This window comes from Pectinophora gossypiella, chromosome 12 (assembly GCF_024362695.1).
Source record: "Pectinophora gossypiella chromosome 12, ilPecGoss1.1, whole genome shotgun sequence".
NCBI classification, from domain to species: domain Eukaryota; kingdom Metazoa; phylum Arthropoda; class Insecta; order Lepidoptera; family Gelechiidae; genus Pectinophora; species Pectinophora gossypiella.
In genome coordinates, this window is record NC_065415.1 from 10,261,466 (window position 1) to 10,281,947 (window position 20,482).

Genomic DNA, 20,482 nt, shown 5'->3' on the forward strand with positions numbered 1-20,482 from the left:
TAAAATTACTTGAATAAATAATTTTGATGTATTTGTTTGAGTTACACATGGCAGAAAATTGCAATTTATTTAGTAAATTCAGCCCTTGTTTATCTTTGCGTATTTTTGAAAGCAAAAATTACTATTCTTTTTTTATGGGGGCTTTTAAAACAATCCCAACTATTCGCACAAAGCGCTTCGCATCGTCCTTCATTATGCGCTATGGAGTAGAATTCTCTGCCATCTTCTGAATTTTCGAATGCCTATAACCCGGGTGCTTTCAAGGTCAGAGTGAACAGGTACCTTCTGGGCGAGCTCTATTTTAGGCCTCGTCAATGCGGGTAAGTCTGGGGCCAAGAGCAAACACAAAAAAAGCCAATTCCACAAAAATCTTTCTCCCCCATTCGTCGATACGGTGCTATTCCCTTGCGGTGTAATATCGAACTTAATGGCATAATTTCATCGTATTTCGATTCTCAATGGGCACCGTTGGTCCTGGCGTAATAGCGTTTTTTATTCCTTCCCATTTGACAGATATCGATGTCCTGACACCGATTGCAACTGTTAGAGACAGGTTGCGGTGAAACGCTTTCTGTGTCACCATCAATAATGGTGTAATTCACTTCTATTAGGCGCCCCATTTTTTGATTCACTACCATTGTTCAGATAACTATGTCATTGTAACATTCTATATTATATTTATAGGTGTTTTATGAAACAGTTCATGAATGTGGTGGAATGTAAACATGTTTCTTGTGATGCATTTTATAATATATATATTACAAGTGGTTCATATGTCTCACCTAAAACTAAAGAGTGAAAACATGACACACACAGATACACAATATAACAGAATATAACACTTGATCAGTGTTGTTACAAAACGAGGAGTAAAAGATTGACTAAGTTTAAAATATAGTCCGTGGCAAGAAAGAAGTTCCTGGGCCGCGGCGCTACTATCGCATATTCTCTCTCTTTACTTAAGAGCTGCGACGGCTTAGGAACTGCTCTTGACGGTGGAGTAATCGCCACTCCTCTCTTCTACCCGCCAAATCCTTCACCTCCTAATACGACACGACCTGCACCTTCTATTTTATTTGTTTCATAAATGTTCTCCTAGGTCTACCCCTTCCTCTCTTCCCTTCAATTTTTCCTTCTATGATGTTTGTCATAAATGAATCGTGTCGTATCAGGTGGCCATTCATATTTCCTCTCCGGTTCTCTATAGTCTTAATTATGGTTCTCCTTTCTTCAACTCTTTCCAGCGCTATATCACATCGCATATTATGCATTGAATTATTATGGCTTGTCAATGGGGTACTTTCCAGCCTACGTTCCCCTAAAACAATATAGGTGGCGCATCATTTTCCTTCGTTTACTAATTTCATGGATAACAGACATTATGCATCTTTAATCTTTGTTTTTGGGTATAAATAATGACCCTTTTTATTACACCCACGCACAATTACATTTTTCACCCATTATTTTTTAGATCAAAATAAAGAGAAACAATATAGTTAGCAACATCAATCTATACATAACCTGGTAATACCTGGAAAATCCCTCAATAGTTTCATTAAAATCCGACTTTTTCTTTGTTGCGTGGCGCAGATTATTATTTTAAAGCTAGTTTATCTTCATCCTTCGTTTTGTAGGCGGGATTAGTTTAAGCGAACGAACACAGGGTGTTAGTGACATCATAACGAATACTGACCTCTCAGTATTCAATGATTCGAACCATGATTCTGAGTTATAACATTAGGTAAGTAAGTGGAATATTCCGTTGCAAAATTCAGGTCTTTTTTAGTTTTTAAAAATATTTTCAATTCTATATTTTTGCGATGGAAAATTCCACTTGATATTAACTCAAAGTATTGAGCTCAATCATCCCTCTCAGTGTTCGTTACGATGCGACGCCACTCACACCCCGTAAAAGTAGGTACAGGTAACCATAGAAATAGGTATGGGTGGTAGTGACACCGTAACGAATACTGAGGGGGATGATTCAGACCATGATTCTGAGATGATATCAAGTGGAATTTCCTGTCGGAAAATTCATGAAAATTTTAGTGATATCAACTCAGAAACATGTTCTGAGTCATCCCTCAAAGTTTTCGTTACGATGTCACTAACATCCCGTATGTAATATACCGGTGTACAAAATATCGGTTCAAGTTCTGTCACCCTGTTTTTTAATAACTGTCTACAAAAATGTGTGTGTATGTATGTGTGTAGTATGGGTAGCTATATTTTAAATGGGAAGGTAAAAATAATTTGTTAAGAGCAGAGTATTCTTTACAACAAAGCTGAAGTCCAATTTCTTGTCCACCAGTGAAGTTATAGGATAGGGATCTCTGTTTCTTTTGTTGTGCAATATTAAAATGGTAAGAGTTTATTATTTTGATAGTTGCTGAGTACTTATAACGCAGAGCTATGTATTTTTTTTATTTAATAGTAATATATATGTAGGTAATTTAAAGCATGAAACTTAATATTATGGATTGGTTTGGAAAGTAGTGGTTTTGTCCGCACTCAAATCTAATAATAATGCTATAATTCACTATTAATACCTATCGATATAAGCTTTTAAAACAGTTATATTGGAACACGAATTTAGTATAACCACATTACGATTTGTGTCCGCTCTACTGAATATCGAGTGATTGGTAATTTAAATTAATATAACATGTAAATTAATGTAATTGGGGAGAGAGTACGATGTCGTAATTATACGCGTAACAAAAGAGACCGACCGCATAATAGCTGTGAAGTTATGGATATGGGTGCCATAGAATATGTGAGACAAAAAGATAGGAGAACTGTCTTTGTATCGAGAGGTCGCTAATGGCCGATCAGAAATAGTCGTCTGTGTATGTGGGCAATGTGCTGGCTAATCAGTCACCATTTATCCATTCTAGAACGCTGGTTAACGTATTGATGACTTGTGGCTCCGCCCACCCCGTTAGGGATTAAAAGCATCGCTGAGAGAAATAAATACTATATTCATTTGTAATATTGACACTTACGTAATATATGTTTTTTTCATAATAATAATTCAAATTTCGAAGTGGTATTAGAGTAATGTGTTATTGAGTTAGTGCGAGGATAATATATAAAAATACGTCAGAAAAGAAAATCCGTCGATTCACATTAGTAAAGATAGGTACAATAAAACCCTCTTTCGGAACAGAATGACTCTACTGCGAAGTATAAATGAATAGTCTTGGTGATAGGGTGTTATGGCGCCCAACTGTCGCTTATACGGGTGAAAATTGAATAATAACAACCGAGCGATTGCATTTTTCAATGGATTCATTAAATTTATTACTTGTGGTAATAAAATGGCCATTAATGTGGAACTCAGTTAACTCTTTTACGTCATGTTGAACACTAAAAGCCTGTTAGAGGTTCTGTTATTAACAAGCGGGTGATCTAATATACTTTCCAAGCATTCTTCAAGTTAGTTGTAAAATTGTGTTGTTCTACGGTTTTAAGCGATTACGCATCGAGTTTTCTCATTACTATTACAAAAGATACCATTTATATACTCACTCCCATTGAAACTGAGAACGGGTTTTAGGGATTTAGGCAAGTAGCTCCTACATTTTTTATACCTAATGTAAAACCTAAAGTAATCCGAACAAGTTCTAAGCGACCGTTCGAAATCCTACTGAAAACATGTTGTATAAATCATAGATTTAAATAATCCCGAATAAAAATATGCCAATCCAAATAGTCTTAGCCAGTTGCAGACATTTTGAGGGCCAAATTTGCGTCTACAAGCAAAACTTCGTAGTCGGGGTGAGCGCGCTAAAATCGCATTAAAATTTCCTGATCCCGACTCAAGATAAGCAAAAATCATGAGTTAGGTTGGAAGGGTTAAAGAATCCTGTGGCGTGAGGCTGCATAATTCCCTTTGCTGTCGGGTGTCCACGAGTTTACACACAGATATTGTCATCTTCAAATGGAAGCCAGTTAACATTCCCCGAGAATTCAAACTTTGGTATTTTCTCCCGTAGACTGTTTAGATCAATTTGAAACAAATATATTCTCAATGTGTACATAAATATTGGAGGGCAGAGCGCACTTTGATGTTAAATAAATATGACAGGTGCTCTTTTTATTTTACGCAATATTTATTTATACGAAGTTGGCAAAGTCGACGTACTTCAAAAAGCCGATTAGCCGGGCGAAAAAGCGCAGACGGACACATATAAAAATTTCACGAATAAGTGCACATCGAGATTCAAATTGTATATTCAGATGCACCCTAAAAGTGAAAAATTATAATATGCCCAAAATATTTTCAACTTTATCCCATAACCGTCCATGATTTAGGTACCCTAATCCTCGCCAGGGGTTCTAATTCAAAAAGGGGTGAAAGAGGGAAAAAGTAAGGGTGATTAAAGATAAACAACGGTTCAGAGGAAACGTGAGGCCAGAATGGCGTTGGATAATTTGCAATTGTATCTTTAGCGGTAAATTAAACGCGAGTTTTATGCCTTTTGGAGGTGGCGACGGTGATTTATTAAAGGGGTGCCCCACAACCGTTAGAATTATTGGGTGATTCTTGAAATCTTCGAACCCTTTGTTTGCCGATGTATTTCCGGTTGAAGCAGATTTAGCAGCCAGTAGGGTAATTTTAAAGAATTTATGATATTGTTGTTTGAAGTGGTGATCAGCTGTGTGTTTTGTGGTATTGCGTACGCAAGCAAAGGCAAAGGATTTATAAATGATCTCCCCAAATACCTAATTCATAACTGGTAAAGTCGTTGGGTAAGCGAAGCGTGTAATAACAACATGAAAAGGTATGAAACTTTTTGTTTTATCTACTATACAATTTACTAACGAATATTTGTTAACACCGTAATACCTTGAGCCATTTGCTACGAAGCAGTAAGGCACGTTCAAGTATTTATATCACTAGAAATAGAGAAACTTTCATTAGGTATGCTTCACACACTACGTGCGGCAGAACTTATTGCATTTCTCATAATAACTACCACCTATACCGTATAACCGCTAGCGTCCATAATGTATCGTTTTTAATTTTCTATCTTACGTCTATCGGATAAAGTTATATATTTCACGTCTGTTTATTAAATACCAAAAAGAGTTGAAGCAGGATTATTTCCTTAGAGCTTCTACAAGTATGCTAAATCATAGAATGCATTTCGGGGATCTCGTAAAACCGACAACTGTGTCATTCGTAACATGATGGACCAACCATCATTATGTACGCCAAGATGCACTACACAACAGTCATCATACGGTTCTTAACATCAATTTTAGGACTTCTTATTAAAAGTGGCAGTAAGTCAAGTTCTGGTTACTAAGGCGATTCTTACAGGACACCGCGCTCCGGTTGGCGGTGCAGCGGTTAACAAACAAAAATACTTGTATGCAATCTGCTGCTGCCTAACACACGAACACCGTGTCACCTGTGCACCGTTACGAAATCCACGTCGTGTGAGAATCGCCTATGGTTCATTCTTTCTTATCTTCTTCTATAATGTGAGTTGTGAGGTGGAGTACCAACCTCATCACCCCTGGTGTCAGGGTTACTATTGAGTCGCCAAAGGCCCCTGACATGGCACATAGTAACGACTACTTATTTACATCAGTAAGTAGTAACCGGGACCAACGGCTTAACGTGCCCTCCGAAGCACGGATCATCTTACTTTCGGACAATCTGGTGATCACCCAGTAATGTCCTAACCAAACTAGGAACCACAAAGTATTTTTTGTGATATGCCCCCACCGGGAATCGAACCCGGGACCTCCGGATCGTGAGCCCAATGCTCAACCACTGACCACTGAGGTCGTTATAATTCTTTCTTATTATAATTTACGTACACAACATTGTATTCGGATAAAAAAATACCTAATATTTCCTATTTTTTATATTTCCCTTTTTCCTGGATCCCTTGCCCTGCTAGCCCGCCTAGTTACTAGCCAACTGCTTCTTATGGCCGACAGTTTTTCTTTTAAAAATAACGTTATTTTTCTTCGCCGTAATCCCTGCTAAATAGCGTTATTACGCGTTAAGTCCTTTACTCTGTGCTGAGGTAAGTATACTATGTATTGTAGCCGTTTTTTATGATTCATTGGATATTCGAGAGTTTCAGTGTCATCATCATCACCAGCCCATTAACGTCCCCACTGCTGGGGCACGGGCCTTCCCTATGGATGGATAGTGAGATCGGGCCTTAAACCATCACGCGGGCCCAGTGCGGATTGATGTTTATTAACGACTGCTAATGCAGCCGGGACCAACGTCTTAACGTGCCTTCCGAAGCACGGAGGAGCTCGAAATGAAAACTTTTTTTTGTAGTCACCCATCCTATGACCGGCTTTTGCGAAAGTTGCTTTACTTCAACAATCGCAGACCGAGCGCGTTAACCGCTGCGCCACCGAGCTCCTCAGTTTCAGTGTACCTACTTTTACAATGTCACAATTATATTCCCAATTGAGCAAGTCAGAGGTACATCCATCGCTTGACAATATGTTTCCATCTAATCTTAAGTATACGTTTACTACATGTCCCACTTTTGAGCAGTTGTCTAGATCAGTTTTCATTCTTTCAATGTAGATCGATCTTCGAACCTTATAAAACCGCCTTTTTCCGTTTCCTAAGGGTTCCGTTACAAATAGCCACTCAGCGTTTGGATGATGCTTGTACGACCTGCGGTTGGTACTCAAACGTATGAGCACTAGAAGGCGAGCACTCTTTTATTTCAGACGGATCTTGTCTTAGGAGACGTAAAATGTTTTATTCGTACACGGCTTAAGTGACAAACATATCTACGATAGACATAGTTACGAAATACGTAGGTACACATACTGTTCACACTGGAATGGATTGTGTATGGAAACTACTGTTACATTATGTATTTACTAAAGACACTTCATGGAACTAAAAAAAAAATACATGCTTGATAATCTAATAAAAATCAATGCTTCCAAGCGATACCGTGTTCTATTTTTAGATAGCGATATCTAGCGGTAACTGGTGGTAACATCGACCACAACACATACCTAAGTAGACAACTTGTTTATTTTATAATGTAGCTATTTGAATTCAATAGGTTGATATTAGATTATAGTAATATTCAGAAGGTATTAGTATAGGGTTTTAAATTATTTTTTTTAATTTATATTATTTTGGGGCCTTAATTAAGATAATTTGTTTGCATTGTGTTTTTAGGTAGGTTTGGAGGATCCTATTTGGATCATTTCTGGGATGTTATGTTATCAATTAGAAGTAATTATCGAGTAAATACAAGCAAAGTAAATAAATAATAATTAATTATGTTCATATTTAAAATGTGTACCTACATGTCATTGAAAGTCTGGTAACAAAACTTGAGTCAATTTTTTGTCCGCTAGTGTTTGCAATATAATATTATGGTAACAGAATGGAAATTTCAAAGTTTTTATTTTTGTATCTGATCATACGTAGAACGTCCTACAAAACATAGTGTTTTGTAAACAAGTCGAGTAACCTACTGACAATATAGAAGTTTCTTCCGATGAATAATTTATAAAAGAAATAGGTTGTACAAGAAAAACAACTAATGTATCTCTGGAATAATACGAGCATACGTATTAGGAATACCACGGATTTCACATAAAGTGTATTTTATTACCTTCACGGCGAGATAAGGAATAAGAGACGAAATATAAACATTTTCATAAATATCTCTGTGTACATTTTATCAAGGCGGAGGTTCCTCGGAGAATAAGCTCTATGAATATTTTGAGGTATACGAATTTGTGTTATAACAACCAAAGATGTTTTGTATTTTCTCCCTTCACCCTTGTAGCGACATTTTTAGGGTTCCATGAATTCTATTACTAAGCCAGTCAGTCCCGTAACGACTTTTTAAAGGACCGATTGCTAAATAGCTATATTATCTCCTCCAGGTAATTGATGGACGCCTGTTGCCAGCAGTGGGACGTTATAAGCTGTTTAAGTTACTTATATAACAAATGACTGGTTACATACATACATAAACTCACGCCTATTTCCCACCGGTGTAAGCAGAGACTATAGAATTCCATTTGCTTCGATCCTGACACACTTCTCTTGCTTCCTCCACATTCATCAATCGCTTCATACACGCACGTACTGGTTACTCCGACCTATATGACGGATATTTAAGCAAATAATAGTAGGTTGTACAATAAACGTCTTTTTTACTTATTTCATAGTACTTACAATAATAATAGTATTAAGTTTATTGAATTACAAAAAAATCATAAAAATCGTCCAAGTTGTATCTCCACACACTTTTTTGGTAAAAAAACGTACTTAACACAAAATATACCTACGGAATCCTTGTTGCGCGAGTGCGACGCGCACTTGACCGGTTTTTTTTTATATTTAGTCTAGTCGAATGATATCGTGGTTGCATATTTCTGTACCGATGTGGAACAAGTACTTTACTTTATTACAGGTTTAGGGTTACTATTGAGCCGCCAAAGTCCCCTGACGTGGCTCATGTAACGGCTACACGCCGCGCGTATTATCACGCTAAAGCTACAGCTTTAGCGTTGTACACAACGCCATCTATATTATTTTTGGTGAACGTAGCCTGGAAAGTCCCTGAAAGTCATTGACTAAGTGATTAACATTTAAAACACTCAAATGAAAGTGTCCAATAATCGTGCTCTTTTCACTCTACCCGTCCTCAAACCCATGTGGCGTGAAGACACTCCAACAAATTTCATAATCATCTATCACAAGAGCCACGCCCAGTGTCTTTGTCGCTTTTCCATAAACAAGTTTTACTATGTTATTATACTTATCGGTATTATCCATCTGGATATTGTTACAACTTCGTAAGTCATTTACGTTATAAGTGTATGAGCCATATCCGGTCAAATTTATATTGTAAAAAATGTTTTTTTGATTGAACCTGCTATAATGGACTTCAAAGAGAAATGAACTCTATAGAGCTGCTACTATTGTCTTGATATTGGATGTGATTTCAGTTCTGAATAAAACTAGCAAGTCAAAAGAGAATATCTGTATGGAAAGTGATTGAATCAATGCGCTAAGAAATAAAAGCATTAATTTAGAAGAAAATATCAGATGTGGTATTGATATTTAAATAAACTTAATCGGATCTACCCCAAAACAACACTGTTTCAGAAGAATGAAATCCAAGGAAAGTCAATCCAATTATTTGAAAATTGGATAACCGACGAGTGTTTGATAAAGAGACCGTTTTGTGGTAATGTCAAATATGATTTAGAAATATGTCGACGAGAACACAATAATATCATATATGCAAAGCTACATGACACATTAAAATATACTTTATTTATTTGTTTATTATGCTTTTATAGCTAAATAAAACAAAATATTCTTTTAAACATATTCGACAACATAATATTTTTTAAAATACCGAACATATTTTTTCCCAGGTAAATTTATCACACTAAAATGACTCTGTCACTTCTCGAATCAGCTCTATAAGGCTCCAGCGGTCGACATCAGGTCATCGAGGCAAGTGGGACGTCACTGACGGTCGGCTTACACATGTTATTGACCCTGCCCTATTGTTAACGCCATATGGCAGTCGGAATCGCCTCGTGCCTTAAGAAAATTAGCGAAATTTTCTCCCAAGATGGCGGATCTGTCGGAAAGATGATGATATGCGAAGCGAGTTCGCGAGTTAACAGGTTGTGTTTTGTTTTGATTGGAATTCGAATGTTGATTTGATGTTTTGTTTTGCCTTGTACTTTAGTGCTTTTTTTGTTTCTTGCATATCTGGCGTGTAACAAATAAATTGCTGTGTACCTTGAGAATAGGAGTATTCACGTATGGGAATACAGCTGGTGTATACATCGGACTGAATAGCCCATCATACACCTAATACTCAAAATATATCATAAGGAAGAGGGACATCTAGGGTATCAGGTCGTATTTTATCGACAGTTTGTTGATATAGAGTGGCGATGTTGTCTATTACCTATAGGCCTATAGAGAAGAATTTGTTCACAAATAAAGCAGTCACTGTGTTTATCATCAACGATTTTGTAGAAGATCATTATTGGTTCTTAACAACCAAGTGGCTAATATCAAACTTTTACCAAAACAAAACACTGGCCGGACAGTCACACGACATATGGCCGAATAATATTAAAAAAAATATAACGGCATAGGTAAGGTAATGACGCGGAATTATGGGCAAAACAAGAGGTCAATTATCCTCCAATAGACAAGGGTGGACGTGATAAAAACAGATCTCCTAACACGTAATTACATAATTGTGCGCCCTCGTCGGCTCGCCTCGGGTAACGACGCCTCACGAATATGGGCCACAGACCAAAAAATAAAATTACATACTGCTGGTATTAGTATGGACATGCTGAGAATATTTCGGTTTGTTATTATTGCTGTTATTGTGTCATAAATGGTCTGCTATTACCCAGAGTGTTACCAAAGCATACTTAATTAGATCTAGAAAAATGTATTAATCGCTGATAGTTGCATTTAGGTAGTTATAGATATAGTAGGCGATTATTAGTATACGGACATGATTAAAAATACAAAATGCAGTTAAATAGTGTTGTATTTTTTTAACGGCACCGGTATTTATGTTATACCTATTAGTATTTATATAGGTACTTAGTTGAAATTATCAGTAAAGTTAATTAGGAAGAAGAATACGGAGAATCGAAAACTTTTTTAAGAATGTAGGGGACAAACGAGCGAATGACGATGAAACGAGCCTGATGGTAAGAAATAATGATGGCAATTTCCCCGTAATCATTAATATAATAAAATTTCCGTAAACATTTCCTTAAAGTTGGCTTTGTAAGCGTTAAAAAGAGATACGTACCGACCTATTTAAATATATGTATATATTATATAAAGACGAATCCTTATATTAATTAAAAAACAAGAAAATTGGTGAAGACGAATCCAATATGTCTAATATATATTATAAATTATAAATTTATATCATAAATTTTATAAATAATATATTATAAATTTTACAAAAAATATATTATAAATTTTTGGTACATAATTATATCCATTAAATAAGACCCGATATATTTCGCAAAGATAAAAGGATAAAACATTATATTCTATTATAGCACCGGTATCTATCTGTCCTTATAAAATGTATCCCTATATTACATCAAAATTAGTAAATCTTATATATCCTGCAGTCATGTCCACGTTAAGTCCGCGACGATCCGTAAAGATAGAACAGAAAGGGTCCAAAAACAAGTTTAATAAGAAGATGGAAGTAAAATATTTTCTACACCGGAATCGTTAACGTTGCGGTCGAGTCGGAGCTGACGATTCCCTTTTAATTTGAAGCCTGAGCAACGAAAAAGTTAACAAGAGCCGCCTAATTATAGCTTAGTGAAGAACAAACAAGCTCCAGAGGCGATTTAGGATTGTTATGATGCCATATGTTCAGGGTATTCCGTTTTGCATTGTTCGGTACAGGAATTGTGCTGTTACGTTTCTTTCTATTGTTTCTGGTCAATGGTCACGATTATACTTACGCCTTTTGGTATACCTACCTACCTTTATCTGTAACATTGCGGAATTTTCATCTCAACATTGTATTTTGTTGAAACAATTTCTGTGTCTAAATTCGTGTAAGGAGAAATTGACTGGCTGATAGACAGTAGACACATTATTATTAACTGGTCTCTACACAAACCTCTGGTGCTAGAAAGTTGACATTTGCACAAAGATTCCTTTAGAGTTCTGGAAATTCAATCCCTTTAAAGAGATTAAACGTGGATAGAACTAATATATTAAAAAAATAATAATACATATTCTATTAACTAGGATTGCGCGCAATAGAGAAGTGTATGTAGTAAGGTGCTTCCCTGTCGCCTAGTGTATTATTTAGAAACGTTTATTTTAAATATCAAACTTATTAAAATATGAATCTCACCTTAGCGCAGTTGTAAAAGTATAACCACTGTGTAATAAACTCTTCATGAAATTTGAAACCACATACTAATAATAAACAAAACTCTCAAGTTAATATAAGACAAAGGCACAACATAACGTATTTGGAGTATGATCCTGAATTAGTTATGAAGTTTCTAAAATTATCCTTCGATTGTACTAGGCGCAGGAAAACAAGATCTACTTGAATCGCGTATTTTCTGCTTAGTGAGTTTATTTATATTTATTACTGAGCAAATATTTAATCCAATGGAATTGGTTGCAAATTAAAAGGGGTCAAGTGAGTTTAGCAAAATAAAAATATCTTTTTATTGATTCTATTTTTGAATTATATTTTTTATTTTTTGTGTCGAACGTTCTTAATTTAAAGCAAAATGATGGAATAATAACTTCTTTACTACTCGTAAGTAGTCAAATGAAACTTCGGTAGAATTTGAATTAATGTTCCACTTCCGGATTTCAAGAGGATAATGAGACCAAAGTGGAATGGCTCATGCCTTTGATAACAATTATAATCATACTTGTATAATAATTAATAAGTAGGTTTATAGTCAGACTAGAATACTGATTACGATGCAAACATGCAGCTCTGGATTCAGATGAAGGAACTTAGTTTTCCAGTGAGTTAACTCACCGACACAAGACATCAAAGTTTCCCCACTCTGCTCTCTATTGCCGATAGTTAGTTACAGCATCCATCCTTGCGTTATGCATATTAATGAACCGGGGTTATTACCAGGATATAGTATAGGAACCAGTCTTTAGGGATGCCCTTTTAGGAACGATCCTTAGTCTACAAAGCTCGTGGTGTATGATAAATTATTGGTTAACATATTCATGAAGATACACGCTACGATAGTTGACTCGATTGATGTGGGGTTTGACAGAAAAAATATCGTTGGACCCACAATTTATGTATGAGAAAGTTCATTAATAATTTAAAGTTTTGACCGTGATCGGTTCATTAAAATTGTGTCGGCTCGTAGATTCTGTTTTGATTACAAATTCCTTACCTTTTGATGTTGAAACTAAATTAAATGTTTACTAATCGACGACTACCGGCTTCGTGTTCTGATATAACACTAAACGTAAAGTATTAGATGTAATCTAATCTTTACATTGGCAGCATCCGGTGGCAATTTGCAAATATTGACTGGACTGCCATTTAGAATTAACATATTTACATAATTATCTCCGTCCTTCTTTCCCGAATCCAGCCGAGATTTGACAAATTTTAATTATAAGACGACCAGTATTTATTCAGCTTTTTGACAAGTGTAGGTACATACACAGCGTGCCGGATGCGCGGCACCGCTTACATAAATTCAAACATTTCTTTGAAATGAACAACAATTATGATAATTATCGCGCCGTCACGACGTTAGTCCCCAAGACGGCCATAACAATAATTAAGACCGTAAAAAAGTGTTATCTACACGAAACCAGTAATGTTCAAACAAAAACTCTGTCTCCGTCAAGTTCTTGATTTCGACTTACGGCTTCTAACTACTTCCCGTCGACAAATTTATCTCTGCCGTTTACCAAAAATAACGTTAATTTTATAAAAGGGACTTTAAAGGTGAATTTCGGAGCGTGAGAGTCAAGTTACGAGTAAAAGCGAGGTGGTCGAAATAGAACATTGAATCAAAAAGATAAAGTATCAAATTCTCACAGAGCGATTACAGTATCAAAACGAAGAAGCGGTATCTAACGGCTTTTTCCAAATTTAAATGAATTATAATTATAAACAATTATGGGCTGATTTAATGAATAAAGGGAAACGGTAGAATGATATGTGGGAACGGGATGTGGTATTTGAAATGTGGATGGTGTGAAAGGGATGTGAGATAGAGAACGCCTACAGAGTTTCTTTAGATGTACGATTCGGCGAGCGATAAAAATCGCCGGTCTTATTCGTCAGTCTTTTTTTAATTAGTGCGGGGTCCGAGTTGAAGTTGTGAAGCGAGGTGGCAGCCATTGTTGAATAAATACGACGTGTACAGATGATCGCGGCACATGGACATGAGACACCCGATAAAGGAAGAGTTTAAGGGACAGTCCGGATTCTATTCATGCAAATGTGTATAAGACCGGCTGTGAGTTACGAATGGGCAATGTATAAGTACTGTTTACATCTGTATAACGCTGACTTGATTTTTGTATGAGATGTCATTTATGTAGAGTAATTTCTTGCATGCTTTAGGACGAAAAAGCTGAATGTGTTCTTCTGATTATTATTGTATACTTATCGTGAAGATCGAGACTGGAATCAGACCATTCTTATCTTGGTCACTGTACTGTTTATCATAAATATATTTATCTTTATTAGGTACGAATCTAATAATAGCTGTAAGTATCACTTGATATGTTTTGGCTCTACTTACCCTATTACTGTGTTAAACTCTACTTACCCTATTTATGTTTGTTATTTACGAACAAAACGTATTTAATAAAAAAACAATAATAGATTTTGAAATTCTTCTTAAATATGTCGTTAGCGATATAGGTAAATCGTTTAATTTAAATCTATAAGAGCTACCAGATTTCCAGTTTCCATAAAAATGTAATTAAATAATGTAAAACGTAATAAAATATACCAAGAAATTAATTAGAAAGGATTTAAGTTACATTTCGCACCCTTCGTGGAAAAACGCAGTAAGTTGATTTTATCAACTTTTCAGGAGCTAAAAAAAACTGTCCTACTAATTAGTTATAAGTCCTGGAAATAACCTTCAAAGAGAAAATAATAGCAAAATGTAGCCCGGATTGACTCACATTTATTAATTTTTAATTAATTGTGTAGATTTGAAAAAAAAATAAAAAAACACGATTGCGTAGATATTCCACGAAACTATAATCAAACGTTCCGTTGTAAGTACAGACACTGCTTTATTATTACGTAGTGCAAACAACATTGACAGTTGTAACTTTACCTACAACGTTGTTCACCTTCCGATTTCATCGTACTCGGATGTTGTAAGTATTAGTTACTTCGTTCTTACACGAAAAATTTTAACAAAATGTTTTGCGTAAGTTGAGAAACCTATTTGTTCCACGTGAAAGTAAATGATCTTTGATAGTTTTTTTTTTTTTTTTTTTTTGACGTGACTTATTGTAGATTTGCCGCAGATGGCATTAACTACTTGGCCGGACAAATGGGGAGCGCTGAAGGCTCTCACCCGGTATCTTTGATAGTGTAACTATAGAAATTGCTTTTTTAATAAGGAAATATCTCAAAATAATTGTATGTATCTTTAAATACTTGTTTGTTGCAGGGGTTAGTCTAGAATGTAGAAGTATGTATGCTCATACATTATACGGGGTGGCCCAGAACTTCAAGTTCAAAATGAAAAATTAGATAGAGTGGCTCATTGGCTACTAGAAACACCCCCATGTATGTTCAGCCATTATTTATTATTATTTATAGTTTAGGAGATATGACCTATTTTGTACCTTTTTTCTAGATTTTCTAGCTTACTGCAGTAATCATCATTTTGTCGCTATCCCTTACTTCATAATTATCTTATTATACTTCATAACTATGTCTAAAGATATATACCGCTAGGTAAAAAAATAAAAACAGTCAAATCAAAGATAAAAAAAAAGTTATTGGAAGTCAAAGTGAGAATTGGACCAAAATTGTCACAGTTGTTAAAACTTCGCCGAAGAATAATTAACACATGAGATTGGCATGGACGCTGAAAGTAAGTATCTCTGAAAAACTGCTCCATTTAATAGGCTTTTAGACACATCCAAAAAAAGTACCCTTAATAGAAGCAAAAAACTAAGTAATTAGACCTCAAAGATTGCAAGATAGACAGATTTGAAGGAAAAATTACATTCTCATACAATGTAGGTAGCTGCTTCTTTCTAACGTTGTTAAAGGTGCTCAAAGACACATTTTCAATAAAAAAATCACGCTCATAATCGCTAACAGGGTAGACATAGCAACAGTCTGAAGACAAAACTTGCAGTCACTTTTGGTATTCATATTGTAATGAAGGAAAAAGTTTGGGTATCCCCAAACCGTTACTACATACATACTATGAGATACTAAAATAAAATCTTTCTGTCTTAAAATCTTTGAGGGCTAATTACTTAGTTTTATACCCAGGAGGTCGCGGGAAGCCGCTGGATGCGGGCAGCGCAGGACCGATCGTCGTGGAGATCCTTGGGAGAGGCCTATGCCCAGCAGTGGGCGTCATACGGCTGATGATGATGACCCTATTAAGGGTACTTTTTTGGATGTGTCTAAAAGCCTATTAAATGGAACAGTTTTTAAAAAACACTTTCAGGGTTCATGACAATCTCATGTGTTTATTATTCTTCGGCGAAGTTTTAACAACTGTAACAATTTAGACGAATTCTCACTTTGAATTCCAACTTCCAATGACTTTTTATCTTTCATTCGACTGTTTTTATTTTTTCACCTAGCGATACACATCCTTAGGTATAGTTATGAAGCAAAATAATTAGAAATTAGAAAGAAAAAAATTGAATTATTAAGAAAGGGATAGCGACAAAATGATGATTTCTGAAGTAAGATAGAAAATCAAGAAAAAGGTGTAAAATGGGTCAGATCTCCTAAACCGTAAATAATCGCTGAACATACATGGGGGTGTTTCTGGTGGCTAATGAGCCCCTCTATCAAATTTTTCATTTTGAACGTGAACTTTTGGGCCTGTATATTGAAATAAATAAAATCAGTGTTAAATTAAGTGTTTATTCTAATTTGTTTTAAAAAAATGAATATTTATTTACTAGCTGTGCCGAAAGCCGTTTGACCCGCATGGGTTTTCAGTTTTCAGGGAGTTATTTATATTTGTAATTAAAATCTAACTTTGAATTTTAAAACGTTTATTAATTATTACATGCATAATCACAAAATATATTTATACGGTACATTTTGGCACTTGCCTTTATTAGAAAAACCTTCATGTTTAGTTAGTCATTAAGAGTTTTCTTGAACATTTTGCTCCTTTCCGATCACCCCCTCTTTGCTTTTCGGTAGAACCTGCAAATGACAAAATATAAAAAAACTATTAAGTATGATAATAAATTACTAAAAAGATAAATAACCATTAATACCTATTATAGTAAGCTTAGAGATGAGCCAATTTTCCAACGTATCCAAAAAAGCGACAGTGTCAGTGATAAAAATGTATGTGATTACATGTCAATCTCTCAAATCACTGTCACTATCGTTTTACGTACTTAATCGTTTGCAACTTAGCTAAAACCCCATAAAAGCCAGTTGGTTTGCATAAGAGATAACTCTAGAAAAAACTACATTAAGCAAATCAAAAATATTTGTGGTTGTTATGATAAGAGGAAAATAACAGAATAATTATACCATAAATACACAGGCACTGACTATTTCAGAGAAACTTTACCACGCGCCGCTTCCAGGTTAGTAGGTAAATACCTATATCAATCTAGAATACAAATACTGAAAGGATATTCCGGCATACAAAACATGGAACGTTTTCAGCTGCTTATCTTCCCGGCCAAGTCGTAAATCAGAAATGGTACTAATATTAATTTTAATATTAGTACTATTTCAATCAATCAATCAATCAATAATACTTTATTGCACAACAACATATACAAAGGACATAAACATACGAATAAAATATAAGCACAATAGGCGGCCCTATTTCTTAATTACCGGCATACATAAGTACTCAAAGTGACACCCATAACGCAGCCGAGCGGCGAGATCACTAGGACATTGCAGTCTGGTTACCGGATTGCCCAAAAGTAAGATGATCTGTGCGTCGGAGGGCATGTTAGGCAGTCGGTTGCGGCTTAAATAAGTATGCAGGTGTGTCGTCGTTACATGAGGCATGTCAAGGACCTATGGCGGCTCCGTAGTAACCCTGATACCAGGGTAGATGAGGTCAGTCAATTGTCTCATCCCACACGAGAGAAGGAGAAGTTTACTCGACTTTAGTAGGATACGGAAAGGTACATACGAACCTTGAAGAGAATGTGTCTCATGTTGACTACGACGAGAAAATATCCCATAGTTTCTTGAAATATTTTTGCATTTCTGGTCATTCTTCCACTGGGTTGTACTGGATTGGGTTGCAGTATTAGTGGAATCTGTTAATTGTAACAATGGTTTAAATACATTGTTTGTAGGTAGGTACATAATGGACGTTAAGAAATAAAAAGGACCCATTACCAAATCACCCTAATAATTAGACACAAACCTAGATATTTTATCGTTATTTAGGTATTAAATAGAAGGTTAGTACCAATGCGTTAATAATAAAATGCATATCAAACTCAAGCGAACAAATAACAACAAAATCAAGGGTGTTTTTGCAAAAGTTAACTTATATAACTAGGTAGATTATTCACAACCACGCCGAAATACTACAGTTGATGCTTCTGTGTAAACCTTACAAAACAAAATATTTATAATATTAATAGTCTAATAAATAGTAATATACTAAGTAGGTAAGGTAATAGGTACTTACCTAAAATCTAGCTAGTCTATTTATAAGTAAATTACTCACCATCTTTGATTTTGTCCAAGTTGAGCATACGTATAATCCTTGGGTTTTTTACTTCCACACAAAGATATGCACGCTTCGAGTAGCCACCATGAACAAATTAAATAGAGAGATAATTATTACATCTATCCAACATTCGTCAATCATGACTTTTTATTCTAACAAAAATCGACCTTATTATTACTACAATGCGATCGTTATTTGTAGGGTCGTATGCTGACTGACGGAATACCGTGGTAAAACCACGATCACAAATAGACAATCAGCTTTCACTCTACAAATAACGATCACAGTGAAATATTAATAAGGTCGTTTTTTTATAAACTTCGTCGGCAATAATTTTGTCTATGGGTGATCTTTGTTTTACCGTGGTAAAACCACGATCAGCATACGACCCTACAAATAACGATCACAGTACAGTAATAATAGGGTCGATTTTTGGTTGAATAAAAAGTCGAGATTGACAAAAAATTGGTGGATAGATGTAATACCTCTCTAATATCGCCGGCGCGGCGTAAGTACAGTAACCAAATAAAACGTAGGGATTTACGCTATTGATAACTAAGTATATTTATTTAGGACATTAATAAGTAGTATATATTTGTAGGTAATTAGAATAACACGACAAATGATTCAAATTATTGCCTTTAAAAGAGTTGTATTCATATTTACGAAGAGTATAGTGTAAAATATGTCATCGAAAAATGAAGTTAAATGAAATAACGTAATAGTAATATCAAACCTTGCTTGGAAAAAACTACCTATTTATATTTACACCAAACCGTTACGCTAAAAGATTCGCAGAATAGGCAAGTAGCTGGAGTTACACCAAAAAGTAACGCTACAAGATTCGTGAAATAACGAAGTAACTAGACGTACAACCATTGTCGTGTCGTATAATGTCGTGAAACATGTCAGTACGTTTACTTACGACTCGACCATCCTAAAAAACTTTCGTGTAAAATCGACGTAAGTGTTATTATGACTTTACTATATGGGAAAATTAGAAAAAAAAATCATGTATTTATACTTACTTTCTTATTATGGGGGAAAAATATTTTTATCAATGTTGCACAATTTCATTATTTTTGTAATATTTTCTTCATTTTTACTGATATCGTAATGAAAATTTGTGAGAAGGTGTATTCGTGTACGCTGAATTGAATGGTGCAATAAAAAAAAAATGTCGCTAGTCCACTTACTGCGTTTTTCCACGGGGGGTGCGATTTTATTACACTTCTGATTATTCTATCAGAAACTCATTTGGAGAACCAAATGTGTTCAAACTACCAATCAGCAACGTATCATCAAAGATAACGTTATAACATTTGCATGCTTCGCAAATCGCCTTATTTTAAATTATAACTAGTTAGCTGTATCTAGTCATATAATTTACATAAATTAATAAAGGTTAACGCTGTGTAATTTCAAACGAAGTTACAGAGCAAACAAAATGATTAGGAATGCTAATAAAATTGTAATTATGGGTCATTTGGGTCAATTTTTCATTTAAAATTGCACGTTTTGTTCTAGGTTCTGCGGCTGCAAATTCAGGTATGTTGTATAAATAGTTTAAGATACATAATTTAATACTAACGTAGTATTAGATAAAATTTAGATAATGCTTTCTGCTTAGCAAATTTCAAACTTTTTGATACAGCCTTTGAAGCGATCTTTACCTATTAGAGATGTGATGGGAACGAGAATTTTATTCAGTATTGTCCTAAAAATAATCCTAGGAAAACATAAGCAGGTGTAGGTGAACTCTTTCCAACGGGCAGCACGCAAAAAATCAATAGATTCGTTTCTATAGAAGTAAAAATCACAATGGGGAGGATATGTGACAGACCAGAGGACCTACGCACAAAGGTTTTTGAGTGTACTTTGAAAAAGTATTTTCAGCAACAATTGTCCATAGACTTTCTTATTACGACGACAGTGAGTCTAAAATCGAAACCCAGCCACTTTTAGAACTGCAAATGGAAATGGTAGGGTGCATTCGTACATGAATGACATGTTCAAAAATGTCTCC

At 35.2% G+C, this 20,482-nt stretch overlaps 1 long non-coding RNA gene across 1 annotated transcript; it reads right to left on the minus strand.

Moving 5' to 3' along the window:
* Positions 1–16,769: 16,769 nt before the first annotated feature.
* On the minus strand, positions 16,770–18,597 carry LOC126371382 (uncharacterized). The gene is made up of 3 exons (XR_007567008.1): positions 18,454–18,597; positions 17,909–18,034; positions 16,770–16,943 (listed from the first exon to the last, which is right to left on the minus strand). It is a non-coding gene; the product is annotated as an uncharacterized LOC126371382 (long non-coding RNA).
* Between the last annotated feature and the right edge of the window lie 1,885 nt (positions 18,598–20,482).